We start from the raw sequence: 21081 nt of genomic DNA on the forward strand, positions 1-21081 counted from the left end.
CTTTTCTTATAATGTTGTTTTCTAATTTTGGTATTAGATTAATATTGGTGGTATAAAATACTTTGGAAAAGGTTTTCTTTTCTTTTCTTCTATTTTCTGGAAGATTTTATTTGCTTGGTATTATTTCTTAACTTAAATACCCACTGAAGCCAACTGGGTCTGGAAATTGTATTGGAAAGATTTAACTAAAAATTCATTGTTATGTATATAACTCTTCACATAAACTATTTTTCTTGAATGAAATTTTAAATTTGCAGCCCAATTCTAAAAGTTAACTAAGGTTAGGATGGTAAATAGATGCAAAAACTTTTGGGTGTAAATTCATTGGTAATAACGTATTCAAAAGGGAAAAACAAAACTTTTACAATGAATAGTTATGGCAGTTAGTATCTTAACCAAGGGCTCAAAGTTAGCATCATCAATAGCTATAAATAATAAAGAAGACTGACAAATTAATAAGGGATGATTTTGGCATTCTTCCAAATTTGAAGAAATTATACTATTATTTCAAACAAATAGACAAACTAAATGATGGATACCCTCGTGTTGGAAATGATAGCAGCTTCTGTATTGCCTTTTATGGCTTTAATATTGGAGGGTACAGATACTTCACCCTCAACTGTTATGCATCAATGCCAAGGAGAAGGCAATGCAAGGTGAAGCAATGGCAAACTGGAAATAAAATCATGAAGTTGGTCCATATTTTTATACCTGTATTTCTGTTGCAAAGTATATTGTTTAGTTGATTAACAGAACAAAATTTCATAACAGTATTAAATCTCACATAGGTGTGTATATGTCTATACATACATATATATAAAATATATCTACTATTATATATACATATATGCATATATACACACACATATATATGTATGTGTGTATATGTGTGTATATATGTATATATAGAGCAAGAGAGAGTGTACACACAGGGACACACAGGGAGAGAGAAAGAGAGTATTTTTTCAAAATCACAAAATGAAAAGCAAACTAAACAATTGGTCAAATTCTACAAGCTGAATCTGAAAATTTGTCTAACCAAATGTGGGAAAATTCCAAGAGTTATATCTTCAAATGATATGATATACATGTGTATATATGCATGCATATTTGTGTGCATATATATACGTTTGTGCATATATTTGTATATATATGTGTATGTATATATATAATTTTTTCCCCTCCTATCTTTCTTTCTCCTCTCTGTCTGGAATTTTAATTATATAGACATTTGACTGTTTTATATTAACTAGTCCCATAGCTCTGTTCCTTGTTTACAATATTTTTTCTTCTTGTTATTTACATTGGTTAATTTCTATTGCACTATCCTCAAGGTCCCTTTGTAGTTCCCCTGTCATCTCCTTTAAGCTGTTAAGTTCATTCAGTGAATTTTTTATTTCAGATATTGTGTTTCTCAGGTCTAGAATTTCCATTTGCTTCCTTCTTATCATATCTATACGTTTGTTGCAAGTTCTTCTCTCCCTTCATCAGGAGTATATCATGTTAAACTTTACTTAGGGTAGTTATAATACCTACTTTAACATGTTTTCTGATATTTACAGTATCAGGATCGTCTTATTGGTTTCAGTTTATGTCCTTTTCTTTTAAGAATGTTTTCCGTTTACCTGTTTTTTCATATATCAGTTAGTTTTAGATTGAGTCCTGGAAATTATGAATATCAACTTGTGGAGACAGGAGATTATTTTATTTTTCTCTGTTGAGAGTTGTTTCTTCTGCTTTAGCATTCAATTATTTTAATTGGGCTTGGATCAAAAACAGTTTTGTGGGCCACGCCTCTGGGTTCATTTCAGATATTTTGTTTTTAGTTGAGTCTTTTTAGTCTGTTCCAGACACGCATGATGGAGGGGTCAAATAGAGATATGGTGTACAGAATTTGAGACTTTTTTGGCTCTTTTCCTTTCACAGTTTTCCCTTCTCATTGCAGCAACTAGCGACTTCCCATATTCAGTTCTCTCATTTTCCAGGACACACAACTGTGGACTTTCCACCACCACTGCCCTCTTATATGCTACAGTGACGATGCACGACCTCAGGATGAAATCTACAGAAAATTGGAATGTACTTTGTAAAATTCCCCTCCTAGGAACATATACCTCCACCAAAATCTTCTTACTTCTTTTTGTTCACCAATGCTGTTTTGTAATTTTTGTGTGTGTGTGTGAGGAAGATTGGCCCTGAGCTAACATCTGCCAATCCTCCTCTTTTTGCTGAGGAAGACTGGCCCTGGGCTAACATCCATGCCCATCTTCCTCCACTTTATATGGGTTGCAGCCACAGCATGGCCTGACAAGCGGTGCGTCGGTGCGTGCCCAGGATCCGAACTGGAGAACCCCGGGCTGGCCCCCTGTTTTTTAATTTTATGTCCAAGTTTTATAGTAGTTTTCTGCAAAGATTCAGTCAGGTCACATCTTACTCAATCATTAATAGAAGTTTAATTCCTGTCTATACTCTTTTGATTACATACTATGTCATATTGTTTTATGTCTCAGATTTTCTAAATACTGTTTTCTTTGCTCAAAATATTTCAGCTGTTTACTTCATGTTCTTAACTTCAGCTAATCTTCAAGTATCAGATTGTTCTTTTGATCAGATTGTTCTCTTTTAATGATCAGTGATAGCCCTCATTGTGCTTGTAGCATTTTTTGCTTAACTATTTATCCTGCTAAAGCATACGCACCTTAAAATTTGAGTCCATATTTTAACATTTCTTTATATCATCAAGGTCTATCCAGGTACCTTATCTAGAAAAAGTACCTAATATATGTTTGTTGGATGACTGAAAGGATTGAGATGCATAAAGTTAAACTAAATCATTCTCTATCGCCCCCTTCCCCATTGCCTCTTGTTGATTGGGAACTTTTATTTGATGTATGTCTTCCATCTGGAACTGAGGGAGTTTTCAAAATTACCAAAAGAAAATGGTCATGGAAGCCAAGTGAATTGTAAGGATAAATGTAAACACATTGTTAAGCTTAATTAAAGAAGAAAAATACGGAGAAGGTGGTATTTCTGAAACATATTCAAAACTTGCAAAATCATACTAAATGTCTCAAAAAAACACTTCAGCTGTCAAGAGCTATGCACAATCCAATTGCTATATTACTCACCTCAGAAGGAACAAGTCACTGGATAAATCATAGCACAGAAATAAGAGTTTTTAATCACTTTGTGATAAAAAATTATTTCGCGTGCATTCTGTAATAGGCTTGTCTTTTTTGGTGCTACCTAACATTACTCAAAATATCTGACTCATTGCCCTTCCTAGTCTAGCCTTGAGCATTAATACATTTGTCTGTAGACTCCTCTAATTATAAAGTAGTCTAAAGATTATTATTGCCTCTAAAAATACAATACTTTTTAGATGACACCTCACTTCTAATACTTTCATTGAGAAATTTATTATTTGGGGTTTAAAGTGATGATTAGTAAGCATTATTTAATAATGTTAATTTGAAGTATATTTCAGTAGATCCTTCTGTCTCATATTAAAACATAGTAAGGAAAAGAAATGGTAGATTCTGGTAAAATATATAGTATGTGCTAGATACTATTGTAGATAAAGACACTTTTAAAATATGCTCCTATACACAAGGGTACTACAGTCAGTTTGAGTGATAGAATATATATAGTATATAAAATATTGTCCAGTTATGGTAATAATAGAGCTTACATTGACAGAAAAATTGGAAGGTTGAAGGATTTCATAGGATGATGGATATCATCTGTAACCTATTCATAAAGAATTTTAGCATTGTAAATCATTTTTTATATCGATGTCTTTAGACAAAATAAGTTATCTTTGGAGTTTATACTTATTTATTTTTTAACTTATTTAGTTTTTGGTATCTAGGGTGAGTAAAAAAGTGTTAATTACATAGCTTTTATATCAGAGAATTTTGTTTATAATATTAGTTCTGCTTTTATCAGTTATCTGAAAAAATCAGAAAAAGTGTTAAGTACTTAGTTTTTATATTATGGAATTTTTTGCAATATTCTACATTTGCAAATTATCTGAAAAAATTAATAATCAAAATATATTATTTAAAATGCAGTAGCAATTAATAGCATTTCATCAACACAGTTATATTTCCACTGATAATTATAATGTATGTATATGTATGTTCAAAATAACTTTGAACATACATATAAATCAGATATTCATTAAAAGAAATGATCTAGTCATAAGATATATCCTTTTCTAGGTCTTATGATGGATAAGAATCTTAACTTGTCTGCTAGGAGGACTGAAATATATAGTTATGGTCAGTAATCACACCTGGCCCAATTTCTTACCATGCCCATACAAGACTGCTTCAAGGAACTAGAATCAGGTAACACTGATGGCTATGTTGAAGAGAAGAAGAAGTCATCATAATATGTCCGTATACAATTTTTCTTAAAAAAAATAGCTAAAACATTTTTTCCAAAGAATTTAAGCATGAGTACATATCAGAGCTTTATTTTACCTTGCTCTAAGGTAAAAGGCCTCAAGAGGGTAAATTCAAAGACTTATTCTCATTAGGGTGATTTTATAAGCAAGGTAATGCCAAAACTAGTGAGTTACCACAATGACTTGTTACTAGGATTATCTGTTTTAGCAACATAAATAATTTGATCTTTATGTTTTGGTGTTTGTAGCAGTATGTGAGTGACAAGAACTAAGCTGTGAGCCCACTGTAAATCTAGACTTTTTGGTGAGTCCTCCGAAGTTCTGTTTTAAAATAGCAACCTAGGGTATATCAGGAAGTCAGGTCTCTTGCTTTGCAGTGAAGCCATTCTGAGAAAATGAATCTGACGATCTGAGAGATATGTAAACATGGTACAAAGATGGTGTTACAATGTTCAGGTGCCTGACCCCAGTTGTCACTAGAGCCAATCTCACTTCTGGTGGCCCAGTGATTCACTGATCTAAGCCATTCAATACCCAGTTCCCTTTTGTTTTGTTAAGATGTGTTTGATTTCACTTCTGCTATTTGAAACAGAAGTATCTTGATGGATAGGAAACAAAGTCTCATAAAAATTTATTCAGGTTTAACAAGATTCAACACAGCAAGTTTGGGATACCAAAGGGGAAAGGAGTGAAAATAATATGAAAAAGTGAAATCATGATATTTTCAAAGTGTCTCAGTGAAACTTGGAGAACCAAGAAGAATATCAGAAAGAGTTTCTTTCTGTTTTCATTGAGAAGAGAATGGACCAGCTTTTTTTTTTATTTTTTATTTACTCTCCTCAGTAAGGTCAGTGGGGGTCACACACAAACTTGACAAAATTTGAACACAGTTTATACACCAGAAAACTTGACAAACATTGAAATAAACTGATGAATATCCATTGATTGTTAGATTTATTGTTCATAGCAGTTGAAAACATTCGCGCTAGAGGCAATTTACAAAAGGCTGAAATATCATTGTGCACAATACAGGCGATACTACAAAAGTATTGACAGTTCAAAAGAATGACACAGAAAAATTTTTGACTTAAATAATACCTTGAATTGAGCGATATCAAGTCTATTGCACTCTCATGATTTGGAAGTTCTTAGAGATTACTGCATTGTCATTCTCAAAGCATTTCTAGAAATAAAATGAATCAAGAGGAGCTAGAGTGGGGACAATGCAACCATATTTAAGATTTCTTAAATTTATAAATATTTATCAAAGACTCTATCAGAATTTCTTTTAAAGTGTTCATATTAAAGGCTTAAGAAATATTTTAAAAAGTTGGTTTCTAACTAAAGCAAATTTAGATCTATTGTGACTGTTTTTTAAAAATGTCTTTAAAATAAAATCGTCTCTGATAAAAAAAAATAAAGGTCTCTGTTGAGAAGATTCAGTTTAAGAACAAAAGCAAAACTTATTCTTTGGTATGCTGATCAGGTTTTCCAGTAGGAATTGCTTTTTATGCCAAGAGACTTGATTATTTTAATGTTTACTGTCTTAATTAAGTTACTTTCTTAAATGTTATACTTACACACTCTTTGGTTTAACATGTCCTTAAATTTAGGTTAGTGGAAAGGCCCCTGATAATGATTATAAACTTTAAGAGTACCTTTGTGATGAATTTTTTTTTCTTCAGTTGCTCATCACCAGGGGAGTTCTACATCTAGAAAGAAAGGAGCAGTAATTAAGAGCACAGAGTCCTTCAGCGTTTCTACTATAAGTCTAACTCAAGCTTGGTGAAAATTAATGCAGATTCTTGCTGAAATTCCTAGACTCCTAATGCATTCAAGTACTCAGCTAGTGCTAAAATATGGCAGAATAATCTTCAGACAATTTTTGTAGCAAAATATATTGCCTCCTATTAGAAAGTCCAGAGAGAAAAAGCAATTTTGTACATTCGTTAATTATACATTCTGTGAAAAACTCTGGCTAGTTTCAAGGCAACCACATGCACTCAAGTTTGTGAGCATGTGGTGATGTAATGTCGTTTAAAAGTTCATGATAATATTGCTTTTACATTATATTAAAATATTAGGGAATAATAATAAGCAAATATTCATTTGATATTCAAAGAAGTTCAGCATAGAGGGGATAAATATATGACACATTTCAGAAAATACTTTAAAAACTCTTTAGACATGTTTATGGAAAATCATTCAACATTGTGAAAACATAATTACATTTTATATTTCAAAAAAAAAAACTAAACAGAGATAACTCTCCAGAGTATAATTTGTGTGTGATATTTATTTATTAAAGTCATATATATTGATTTTCACTTAAAAACCAGCACAATTATTTTATTTATAAAGTGTAATGCACTTCAAATTTATGTTCTATGATCACAATTTATAATAACTTTAATAAAATGCATATAAAAATAAAATATTCCTTCTAATTTCAATTATGTCTCAATGTGCATAAAGAGTTATAAGCGTTACAATTTTTTTGACAAATTTTCAATTGGCTTAATCATGATGTTTAAGCAGAAATAAAAGTTCATTAAAAAGTAGCATAAATATGGTCTTGTGATAGCTCCTTAAAAATATCAGATTTAGCGTCAATATTAAAAATCTATTCAAAAATCTGCCTGTGTTAAATAGATGTTATTATATAAATACATATATATTTTAATTTGCAGTCAAAATCTGTCTTCCTCCATAGAATGCTGGAGGAAAAAAGCCCATGATGGAGGATTTTTTCTTTTCTGTGTGGGTATTTTTTTTTTAATTGCTATATACTCATCTCCTAGAATAGTGCTTGGCATAAACTGAGTGCAAAAATAAATATTTTTTACAGGAAAATTTTAAAATCTGGTTTTTCTAAAAAGACAAGAACTTCTGAATCTGTTTAAGCCAAGTTCACAGTCAAGTGTGGAAAAATAAATACATTTTATAACTAAATATTCATGAACCCATATGAAAAAGTGTGTACTCATAAGAGCAATAATGCGTGACTATTAAAATATGTCACCACCATTCAGACATTACTTTTGTAAAGGGTCTGCTTATTTTTTCTATTATTATTAATTGGCTTTTCCAAATTTTTATTTATATCAAAAAACAATAAACACATATAAAGTTTTCTCTCTATGCCATCTTTAGCAATACCCTAGTCGGAAACATCATGAAATTCTATGGGTACAATGCAATATCTGATTCTGCACCCCCTCAAAAAATCTTGCTATTTCTTAAATTACTATGGTTCAATGTCATCTGAATTTCTTGTTTTCAATTTTTAAATTAAATAATAATAAAAATTTTATCTTTTAATAATTTATACAAGTTATGTTCAGTTTTACCTGAATACAACACAGTATGATAAATGGATATACTTACAGTTCTTTTACAGATAAAGAAACTGAAGCATTAAGCTACTTAGATATATTGACATATTGAGATAATATATATCTCAATATATATACATTGAGATAATATATATCTCAGTTTATAGTACTTTTTTATGGCAGCCCTAGGAAACCAATACGACTACCAAATTTAAATGCTAAGACTAATTAATTCTCTGAAAAACAAACTCCTCTATCCAAGTGCTTACTAGATATTTTGATTAGCAAGTGCTGGATTATTTTTTTCCCACTTGGCATCACCAATATCCCATTCTAAGGTCCTCTCTGCATGATGAGGAACAGCTAAGAAATACATTTTCTGGCATCTATTTCCCTCTATGGTTCTGGGAATAGGGTTACCAAGGAGAAAAACTCACAGAATATTTGGATGGTAGAAGAAAAGGAGAGTAACTATTCTCTAATGGGAGTGGTAGGCAGACGTATAGGCAGACATGAGAACCACAGCCAGATAAGTGAGCTCTTAAAATTCACCCACTTTGTTGCTACAGACTGAGACAGTGGGAGCTTTATCAGTAAGACATGAACATTTCCCAGTGAATACTTGAAAACTATGGGCTTCTGTGCTTCAGCGTCTGTTTGTCTGACCTTCTAGTTACAGCTTCCCTGACCTTCAGTAGTGATTTCCTTAACCATTATACCCCAACTCCTATCTCATCCCAATTTCTATATAAAATAGAGTTCTAATTTCTGTATCATATTGCTGTTTTCCTAAATGAACCTCAACCAATTCAGGAGCCCAATAAGCATCTCAACTTTAATATGCCCAAGACTATCTCCTGCCCTTTGCTGCCCCATCTCGTGACCCCATATCCTTCCAAACTATTCCCAGCTCGGTTGATAGAAACCTTATCTGTCTAGGCAATCAGGCCACAAATCCTGAAACTATCCTTGATTGCTGTCTTTCTCACCCACTCCATTCCCAATTCATTATCAAATCCTATTGAAAACTACAGCAGAATCTGACCACTTATCACGACTTTTTCACTGCCACCTCCCTTGACTATTAAAAATTGTCTCGATTCTGATTATTGTCATAGTCTCTTAACTCTTAACTCTTCTGTTCTATTTTCATAGTGGTATATACCTTTATAAATAGAACTGTAGACATAGAATTATGTTACTTTGAGTACAATAAAATGGTGTTGCATAAAGGCTAAGGATACCCTCTCCATTTTGATTCCATCTATGGTACCTATTAGCTAGATGGTATTTGGCTGTTGATATAATCTCCCTTAAATGTAATTTGTTTTTCTGGAGGAGAAAACTAATATTACTTTTCCATAGATTCATTAGCCTGGGACCTAATAAAATGTGCTCTGAAAATGGTGGCAATAATTATTTTCATTAGAAAAACTGGACCCCTGAATTGTAAAATATGACTAAAATTCATCATTACCAACCCCCTCATGCAACGTTTCCTTAAGAGGCATAAATGCAACAACATACATTGTTTGACACATTTTCATTCCCAGGCAGAAATATCTCTTTTGATTTAACAGATGGTCCCTGAACAAGTTCGAACAATTATTTGGGATCATTAACTCTGAACGGTGTTAAGAAGAATAAGCAAACCCTGCATGTGAGAAACTGGTTCATTTACCTTACAAAGAAATCAAAGAAATTTCTTGTGGGAGGGTATTAGGACTGGCCACAGTATAATATAATAAGAAAATATACTGAATTCAGGAAGAGAAGACCTCGGTTGTCTGTTTTCTCTCTCTCTCTGTATGTGTGTGTGTGTATATATATACACATTTTTCTCTCTGTATATTATATATATATAATTCTAGATAGATTCTAAATCTATTTACATAGATAGAGTTGATCAATCAATAGATGTATCTATCTATCTATCGATCTATCTATCTATCTATCTATCTATCTATCTTCTCCAGGCAAAAAAGAAGTAAACTTTCCATACTTTGCGTTCTTTATCTATAAGATATCACTAATTATAAGATATCACTTTTAGTTCTTCTGAAGTATCTTTTAAAGAGTGTCTTGTTTTTCTTGCCCAGTTCAAGGTAAAAAATAATTTTCAGATAGTTGAACGGGTGTTATCCTTCCAAATACTGTCTAACTATTACCCAGGACTGAGGCATTGGGTGGTGCGGGGAGACTGAAGGACGCGGTTTTAGGTTGCTGTCTATGTGGCGCCATCACCAGCTGTGGCCCTCCTTTCTCAGAGCCCTCAGTTATAGCTACAGGCAGGTTACTGACATATCATTCCTCACGTCGTGAAAGAAGGCCTCTTTACGTACTTTAGCCTATTTAAATATGTGAGTTTTTCTTTATACTTCAGTGGGGATTTTGGCACCTAGCCTTATTAGGTTGCTTCGGGGTCTCATGGCCCCGCGGGAAACTTGCTGAGACTGTCTAAGGCGTTTAAGACACTCTCCACCCTGTATTGCCATTTAGACATTTTTTCTTACCAGAATTTTTTCATCTATCGAGTTTTAACACGGAGAGAGGTCACAAGTCTCTTCTATTCTTTCATCATCCCTAAAGTAATGGATGGACTGTTCAAAATTCTACCCAGGGATCTACCAACATAGAAGATTTCATTTTTCTCCTTCTGATTCTCTAGCTCTACCTACCTGGAGGAGAATTAACAGATTTGCAAAGTTTAGGTTGCGTTGTATCCATCAGGCGAATTTCATGCCTTGAGTTTCCTTCAGCCTTTCCACCTCCCCCAATACAAAAGCATTGTTCTTAATTTTTAAACATCTATTGCCTGAAGCAAAAGATTCTTTCTTTATAATATAGCTATCTTAATGCAGTAACCAGAAAGATACAAAAAAAATCAGACAATATTCCAAAATATCCTCCTACTAGACTTTACATCACACAGAATCTTTCAACTTGACTTTTGCATTATTAAAATATGCCCTTCATGTTATGTTGACAACTCAATTTTCAGGGTTCTAAAGGCTTCGTAGATTTGGAGTTGCGTTCTATGGGTCTTACGACTAGATACAGACATCTTAAAATGAGTGTTTCAATTCATTGGCCATGGCAGATAAAAAATTGCACACTACATTAATATTTAAGGTCTTCAAAAGACATTTGATAACTTTAATAAGTGAACAAATAATCTTACTACTATAATTATTAGTGTTTTCTAGATAAGATGCATTTTGTGGCTCCCAGATTCAAAAGGATCATAGTAGTACAAACAACTGATTTTTTTTCTTTATAATGTGTATATAGAGAGAAAGGCAGACAAATTATAGGCCCAAAAAATGCATTGAAAACCCTCATATTTTTAAACTTTATTGTGCAAGTATATCCTAATATGTATTTTCTTAAAATTTTTCTAGAGGTGGGAATTTAGATTGTTTGGGTGTTTTTGTTATCAACACTGTGTGTACTTTACAGACTTAAGAGAAACTGAGAAATGATGTTTTGTTTTAATTTTTCTTATATTATAATTTTTGTATATTTATGAGCTTTTTATACTTTCTTTTCTTTTCTTTTTTTTTTTGTGAGTAGAACTAGCCCTGAGCTAACATCTGATGCCAATCCTCCCCATTTTTTTGAGGAAGACTGGCCCTGAGCTAACATCTGGCCCAACTTCCTCCACTTTATATGGGACGCCGCCACAGCATGGCTTGACAAGCGGTGCGTTGGTGCGCCCCTGGGATCCGAACCGGCAACTCCGGGCCGCCGCAGCGGAGCACACGCACTTAACCACTTGCACCACTGGGCCGGCCTCTATACTTTCTTTTCTGGAGTTGTCACTTTTATTTTGTACAATTTTCTATATTGTGTTTCCTTTTTAAATTTTTAAAATATGTTGTAGGTAGTAATCCTTCACTTGTCATACATATTCAAATTATTTTCTCCCAATTTGTTGTTCTCATTATTTTGAAAACATTTCATTAATCCTCTCTTCAGCTATTGTTTAACTTACTTATGTTAGGTTGCTCTTTTATTATAGTGACTGTAGGTTTTACTTGATAGAATTTCCATTTTGTCCTTTATCAAATCTAGCTTCTATTTATAATATTGTGAATTCTTACATGTTAGTGTCTATTAGTTTTTAGCCATGATATTCTGTATTATTGTATTTTGATTTCTATTTTCTTTTTAATGTCTCCGAGGGCATTAAAATATAAATGAATTAAGTCTCTTTCAGATTGCTCTATTATGTTTAGTTCCTAGGGTGTGGATTTGCCAACTCATTGATGTATGAATTGTCTCAGTTGTGACCAAGTGCTCATAACCACTAATAACTTCGTCAATGACTTGGCCGGACCAAACTTTAGCAAATCTTCATAAGTTTCCTCCCCCAGAGACTCCTGATTTTTGGCTTGACTCCAAGCTTCAGCAGTCAATATGGTGCAGAACATCGCCCTTAAAAACTCATTCTCAGAATCGGCTAACCATGGAGAGGTACATTTTCTGTTAAACCACTCCATTGATGCTGTTATGTTCACTCCCATCTGCTTGCCCCATGTCCCTACAAAGTTTTTGCTTACCCAATTGCCCCTCCATATAAAAGAAAAACGTTTTCCTGTTTGATTTTGAGACACTTGCAGATACTGAGATCAGAGTGTTCTCTTATTGAAACTGTCTGAAAAGTCTCTCCTTATCTAAATCTGGATTTGTTTTTTAATTGACAGTTGGCAATGAGTTTCTATGTATGCTTTGTGATTGCAGCCGGTGAGCTCATTAACAAGTGTTCTCCATTCATAGATATGACGGCTTTGCTCAGCTCCCAGGTTTTATGAAGTTTATCAGTTTTAGTTAAAACCGTGCATGGGTCTGATCTCCATACTAGTTTTAAAATCCAAGCCACCAAGCATATATCCAGTCATAATGACTCAAATGTTAATGCAACTTTAATTCCAGCTATCACTGTTTGAGTTCTCTTTTTTGTTAACACTTGGATATCTTCCTTTCTTGTTTTTAAGCTTGTCCATATATTAAATTGCTTTTGTACTCAACATTTATATATGTTTGAGCCATCATAAAATATCATAAAATAAGTAAGGCATCATAAAATATCAGTTAAATCCACCATAACAAATGGAATTACTTTTTTGAAAGTTCATAATGTATTTATATATACAAATATAAGTAATATTTATATTAAATATACATACAAATAAATGTATATTTATATGTCTGTTATAATACAGTTGAATGCAGTACACTGGAACATCAAAAATTATACTATACATTGTCATATTATTAAGTGAAAAAAGTAAGTTAAAGAGGAATATTTATAACACGATTCTTTTCTGTTAAAATATCTTTTAATGGTATTTGCATAGATATAAATCTTGGATGAATACATATGAAACTATTAAGAATCATTAGCTTTAGGAAGTAGGATCAGAATAGGATTAAGAGCTTTTTTCTCAGAAAGGCTTGATTGATGGCCTTTTAGACTCTTTGAATTTTCTTAGCTTTATTTCTTTTCTCTTGCAATGTATCAGTGAGCAATTGTGTGAGTACTTCTAAAAGATAAATTCACAGACAATACTGCCTAGAATATAAATTATAGAAGTATTTTGGCAAAATTTACTTTCAATAATAGCTCTCTACAGGACTTTTTTTAATGCTGTATTGTTGAATTGCATTTAAAGTATGCTTATATTTAGTGATTAAAAATGAATATTTAAGGCACAGCATAGTGATTATAGTCAATAATACTGTATTACATATTTCAAAATTGCTAAGAGACTAGATCTTAAATGTTCTCAGGGAAAAAAAAGAAGAAATTGTAATTATGTGATCTGATAAAGTTATTGGCTAATGTTACAGTGGGAATCATATTGCAATATATAAATGTATCAAATCAATACCTTGTACACGTTAAACTTACACATTGTTATATGTTAATTATATCACAATAAAAATAAAATTATATTAAAAATGAACATTAATTTTTTGTGTGTTTTTAATTTGAGGGAAGAAAACTATGTGATTAAAGACCCTTAAAGAGATTTGGGGCCAGCCTGGTGGCACAAACGTTAAGTGTGCGTGCTCTGCTGGGCAGCCGGGGGTTCGCCGGTTCGGATCCCAGGCGCGCACCGATGCACTGCTTGTCAAGCCATGCTGTGGCGGCATCCCATATAAAGTACAGGAAGATGGGCATGGATGTTAGCCCAGGGCCAGTCTTCCTCAGCAAAAAAAGGAGGATTGGCAGATGTTAGCTCAGGGCCGATCTTCCTCACAAAAAAAAAAAAGAAGAGATCATAAGAGTCTGGTCTCACAGTGGGAAGAAACTAAGAGCAAGTTGCCTTGAGATAGGAGAGGCATTTTTTGTTTTGTTTTGTTTTTATTTTTTGTTTTATCTTAATTAGGCAAACAAAAGGCTTTTTATACTAAAATTCAGTTTTCTTCATTTGTGAAACATTCCTTGCCCTCAGAAAACTCCCTGTCTAATGAAGGAATAAGAAATAATCCACAATAATGTATAACTTCTCAGGCCTTGTGAATGAGCCATTAAACTTCAGTGGTCAAGCTATACCATGCAGAGTGAGTAGTTCAGAGGTTCAGAAGCATGCAAACACAGGGTGCCTCACTGGCTAGCTTTTACATAATTAAAACAAGTGTTTATCAATAGCACTCAAGGGTCAACATGCACATTCACTGCTGTTGTGATTATTAAATGGAGATTCTAACATAGCTTACTGCCTCAAAACATGCTTCATTTTCTTCCCACCACCTGGGATAGGTCTACAAAATTTCATAGACCAGGTGATAGCTGAATTGATGTTTCAGGGAATAGGTCAAACTTTGCCAGAGGAACTCTAAGCACCTTCCATGAAAGGAAATCAACTTATGCAGATAGAAGCATGTGTGAGATGATATGGAATCTTTAGAAATACATAAAATACACAAAATTCCCTGCAGAGGGGAAGTGTGTTTAGCTTGAGATTTCAGGAGATGTGAATGATAGGCAAACGAAGGCCGAAAGCTAATCAACCTGTTGTGACACGCTAAGAACGTCTGCACTGCATTCTCAGGGGCACTAGTTCTAAAAACTGAATGTGTAGAAAATGGATAGTAGACATTTTCAAAGTTTGTAAGTCATTGGTGTAGGATAGAAACCAGAACTCTACTTTTTTGAGCAGCTTTCCTAAGTTGGAAAATGTATATGTTTGGATATATTCATTCCTGTTAAAATCAAGCTTTAGTTATAATGACCTTTGTAATATCTACATTTTTCAATCTATATTGAAATATATTTCAATTCAAAACATTTAATTATAAATAAATACAATCAAACCATTTAGGAAGCAGAAAAGTAAAAATTGATATAACCATTTTCCAACATTCACAGTGCTTAATAAAAGCCAAGGATGAGAATAGAAATCAAGGTTACTCTTCTAAAGCAATTTAAAACACTTTCATGTCTCTTATTACCATATTTAGTGCAATTTAACAAAGATCTGTATTTGGAGAACACAGTAATTCTACTGCTACTTCAATAGAGCAATGTTAAATTTCCCAAATTTTATGAATATGAGATCTTTTGTAAATGATCCAAAAATTTTTTATTTCAGAATGGAAGGTGCTTTAGTGAGATTGTGCCAGGATGTCATGCTGAATGACACTGAGGAAATGACTAGACTTTTCTAGGTCTGAGTTTCTTTATTTCCAAGGCACAGAAAGAAAGATGTGGTCTCTATTATCCCTTACAACAAGAGACAATGATGTTTTGGTTTCACCAAAAATATTCAATATGAATAACTGCGTATATGTGAGCACATAACCAGGTGACTATGACGTAGAGGGGAAGGAAAATGAAGTAGACTGAACAGGAATATGTGCTCCAGGGAGGAAGTCATGCAAGTTGTCTTAGAGAGATACCCTAAAATCACAAAAACCAGTTACAAAGTTATTCGTATATTGGAAACAAGCTGAACCTCATATATGCAGGTACATACCCTCCTTATTTTGTAATATACTTCCAAGCTAAAAATAAATCCTAGAAAATGCCAGAAAAATAATATGGTAATTCAAAGCAGGAAAAGATAACCCATGAATTCACTGAAAGAAAGGACAGATATGCCCTTTGACCTAATTGTTAGAGCTAGGCTTTAATAAAGTACCTATGGAGGACAGGAGGTGTGACCTTGGGCCTAAATGAGGTCGGAAACTAGAATCAAAATCACTGCTGAAAAAATAATGCGGGACAGACTGTCCTCTCTTGAGAATTACACTAGAGAAAATCTGCACAGGGACCTAAGAAAGTACCTGAAGATTTGTCCTGTGCCTTGATGCTGGGGGTGGGAGATATATTTCCCATGAAAAATTTAATCCCTGAATTTGTTCCATGTACAATTGAGGAATCCAAATTCATTTTGTCTACATGTTGTAGGAATTCAGGGAGGAGGGAAAAAAACACAAAATCTGGTCAACTAACAGTAAAATCACTGCAGTTTCCTGCCCCACCAAAAATAGCCCACAGCAGCACTCACTGCTGTAAGGAAATCAGGGACTCCAAGAGAAAAAAATAACAAAACAAACACACCCAAATCTGGCAAAGATGATTGCATTGCCTAAAATTATAAAAGACATAGATATCAATCATCCATGAGGATGATTGATATAACAAATTTATATCAAATAAATATATCAAATTTATATCAAAGAAATAACAAAATTACCATTAACAACAGAACAACCTATGATATAGAAGAATCTGAAGAAGTCTATGAAATTATTTGCATCAAATGTATAAACAGATAAATAGGAAATAGAACCATAATTAAAGGAAAGGGAAAATATTATGAGGCAAAATTTTTAATAGAAATAAAGAGAACGTCTAGAATTTTTTAATGTAATTTTTGAAATAAAAAAATTCTGTGAACTTAAGCAAATTTTAGAACAAAGAAGGAGAGATTTCAAGAGTACCGAAAAGTAGATCTAAAGGAATTGTCTAGAATAAAGCACAGAAGGATGGACAGAAGCTTCTGTAGTATTTAATTAAGCATGGTGACACTAGAGCTCTTACATTTAAAAGGCCAATTTTATAACAAATTAGAGAAAATATGGTAACCTTCCTTTCCAGGGCCATCACATGGACAATTCCATGGCCCCATTATATATTCTAGTATATATACGTGGTACCACATGGAGTTTGCAATGCATAACCTAAGGTCTTTTATGGAGGACTTTTCTGTTTCCTCCCTCATATATTATTTCTAAGACATATCGCTTCATTTTAACCCACAGAATACAACAGTTGCACAGCTAGTATGTTATCGAATTAAATTATAAAACAATTTCAATCCAGCTTCTACAAAATACCTGCTTAAGAATTTTATCTTAGAACTCTGTTTATAGGAATTCTTAGCCATTCTTTTAGATATTTGAATTCCCACTAAAATTATTGCAGTAAATTGCAAGGTAAACATTACGTTTTCCTTGTAATAAGTTTCCTTTCCATAATTACAAGAAACATTAAGCTTCCCATTTTGTTGATATTCAATTAAAGAAGTGTTCATTTGAGAACAATTTTTGTCTTTAGCCAATATTTTTAGTTGACTGCATATGTTTGTTGTTGTATTTTCTTCTTTATAACAGAATTCACTGGATGAATCCAGCTTCCTCTCTGTGTGAAGTTCCAGAAGAAAACAGTGCTCCCCACTCTCCAAATACATATGTGCCTTCCTTTGTCAGGCAGTAAATTGTCTGGAATTGGGAAAGGTAGTTACCTTTTTCTGTCACTTGTGCTGTCCTTTGATTCCATTATTCTTTATTGAGAAAGCTCATTTCCCTGAGTATTTTAATGCAATTCCAGAAGTTATAACAATAGAACTCTAGATTTAGTATGATAGAATGATGATCTTTTCTACTTTCTGCTTCAGTGTTATTCAATAAATTTAAACCTTTAAAAAATGTATTTGGTGTGATAGGAAGGCATTTCGGTAGGAATGTTCCTAATGTCTAGTAGACATCCCAATAAATAAACCTTTCTTTATTCTCCAGTTGTGGTTTTTATTCTGTGTTACTATTCACAGTAAACAACAGACAGTAAAATAGACAGTACAGGTTTAATGATGAATTAAACTGCATTGCATTGACATTCTCTAAGCCAGTAAGCTCTATATAATTGATTTTCTTTCAGAGGTCAATATGAAACAGCAGTTTGAATGTGACATCTCCAAATAAATTCTGATTGTTGACCCTTGCGGTAACTGTCTTTCTGTATATCATTAGCTGAGGCATTAAACCTGTAAGTTTCTTCACCTGTATTACATGATAAGAATAATGATTTTCTACCAGAGGATTGTGAGGGCAATTGTTGACTGTGCAACCTTTAAGACATTATAGCATATTGATCCCTAGTTTTTCAAATGCAGATGAAATTAATATATGCCTACTTAATGATCATTATGAATATGTTATTTTAGAGTATACTTATACAAATGTATTGTAAATTATATACATTATTGAGATTAACTCTTCTAAAATATCAATGACTTAACTGACAAAATAAATGTCAGAAAAAACCTTTCAGATTGATAAATAATATATTACAGTATTTGAAATGAAATGTAGTTTTCTTTCACTCTGTAGTTTGTGTGTCTTTGTCAAAAATATAGCAGTTTGCATTGCCCACATCTTCTTGAAGTACATGTGTGATTTATATTTTATTGAATATTGTGGGATTTAAAAACTGAGAGTATGTTTATATTACTCACGTCAGTATTATTTAACATTATTTAATATGTTTGTATGATAATGAAGCTCACTGGCATTTTCTCTGAGACAAACCATCTATAAATTGGAACAACTGGGAGTCCAAACAGCTTAGAGAGATTTGACCAGCAGATTAAAATAGGAAGAGAAAGGGGATGGTCAAGCTGTACCTGAGAATCCCACTTCCTGCTTCTCCTTAAGGAAGAAAAGAACAAAGGAGGTTGGTTACATCTTAGTTCTAGGGTATGTAAGGAGTAGGCTGTTAAGGCAGAAAGGACATGTATTGGGTAAAGGGAGATGTTACATTTATTGTCCTCAGGGTCCTTCATGCAACCATATTTAGTCACCAGCCTAGACTCTGAAGGCACCAGGGTCACATAGTCTGTAGTGCAGTGCATGGAAAAATTTCGGAGAGGAAGTAGGAGTTGATAGCTCCTATATTAAGTGATCCAAAAGTGAAAACAGTGAAAACAAATGAGGGTGGTGGGACCAGTAGCCCTAATATGCAGACCTTTTAATTGGTACTTATATGGCAGCACTCTGTGGTGTCCTGTTGCTTCTGAAGCCAATCTGCCTCTGATCACATGAGGTGCAGAGGAAGCTGTAGGTAGAGAAAGAAGATCCACAATAATCTGTAAAAAATATTGACACAAATTCAGACCAATAAAGGCTAAAACCTGAGCCAAGCTCTCACTAGATACGAATTTTGATGGAAGAGGCCAGCTGCGTAGAATTTTCAGAGGAAGAACTCAGAAATTTATTTACCAGATCAAAAATCCATTGCTTTAGGATCACTTTGATATGGTTGCAACTAAAAAAACTGCAGGAACAACTCCAGCATCTATTACTAGGTACAAGTTCATTTGGGGAAGCATGAGTCAATCAAATGTGATTTCTCTAATCATTTCATCAATAAGTAGACCAAGCCAGTTAGAAGGACAAAACAAAGCAAGACAAAATAATTTGTTTTCTAGAACTTGATAATCATTTCAACCAGCAAACTAGTAATGTTTGTAGATAAGACCAATGCCATTTTCCAGGATTACCTGACATCTTGGTGATGCCTACTTATGTTCACTTTTGCAAACACTGAGCACAATTTATGATACAATAGAAAGATTAATTTATTTTGGACAGACATATGGTTTGGAAATTGAGAACTAAGACTTCTCCCAAAACAATAGTTATTAATTGTAGCTAAAGGAATGAAAGGTATATCAGGTTGGAGCAGTCATAAAAGGTGAAGAATTTTAGACTTCATTATTAAAGTATGGGGTTGAAGAAATAACAATAAAGTGATAACTCATAATTATTGGTTATAAAAAGAAGAAAGAGAGCACTGACGTCACCACCATCATGGCAGAGTGAGCTCTTCCCTTAGTCTCTCCAGCCTAAGATACAATGGAAAGGACATTCATAAACCAACAGAGGACATTCACACAACACAATAGACATGTGAGAGATCCACATAGCCATACATCTGAAGGTGGAGGTGCTGGACTCCCCAGGAGGCAGTGGAAGGAAATAAGGGGATCTCCTCTCCCTCTCCAAATGGCAGTGATCTAGGAGGCAGGACCAGACATGGTGGCCGGTGTGTGATTCTGAGAGGTGAGAGGGGAAAGGGCACCCTTCTGCAGAAACGCTTCATTCTTGGAGTTGTCTCCCAGCCCGTGGGAATGCTCCACACACAAGAGGCTAAACAATTGTGGAGGAATCTTCACCAAGCTGAGAAGGCCAGGAGGGCAAATAGCAAGTGCAGAGTGGGAGCATCCCCAGGATCATGAAAGTGAAAGAAAGACCCCTCCACTCCCTCCTGCATGACGCACCAGCTCAGCTAGTAGGCTAGAACACAGAACTCCCACCAGAGTGCCTGCGCACCTAAATGTGTAAAGCAGCAGTGGCCTGCAGGCACATGCAAATGGGCCTCAATCAGCACAGCTTTCAAAGGACAGACACAGCTGCCAGGGATTGTGATGAGCTCAGAATACACAGCTCTTGCCACCCTTCCCTGGGGTGGCAGGTGGAATCCATGACGAAATATGACCACTTTGCAATGGCACAAGTCAACCCCATCAAATAGCATAAAGAGGTATATTAACACTCTAGACCAGAAGGAAAATGACAAGTACCCAGAAATCAATCCTGAAGTCACAGAAATTTACAATCTAAATGACAGAGAATTCAAAATAGTTTTCATAAAGAAACTCAACAAGTTACAAGAAAACTCAGAAAGACAGTTCAATGAAATCAGGAATAAAATTAATGAACAGAAGGAATACTTCACAAAAGAAATTGAAACTATAAAAAAAAAATCAGAAATGTTGGAAATGAAAAACACAATGGATAAGATAAATAAACGTTTGGAACCCTTAAATAACAGAGCTATTATGGATGACTGAATTAGTAATTTAGAAGACAGAAATACAAAAATACTTCAGTTGGAGGAGGAGACAAAAATAAGACTAAAAAGAAATGAAGAAATTCTCCAAGAAATATCTGACTCAATCAGGAAATGCAACTTAAGGATGATAGGTATTCCAGAGTGTGAAGAGAGGAGGAAAGAGCAGAGAGCTTGTTCAAAGAAATAAT

This window comes from Diceros bicornis, chromosome 9 (assembly GCF_020826845.1).
Source record: "Diceros bicornis minor isolate mBicDic1 chromosome 9, mDicBic1.mat.cur, whole genome shotgun sequence".
Lineage (NCBI taxonomy): Eukaryota > Metazoa > Chordata > Mammalia > Perissodactyla > Rhinocerotidae > Diceros > Diceros bicornis.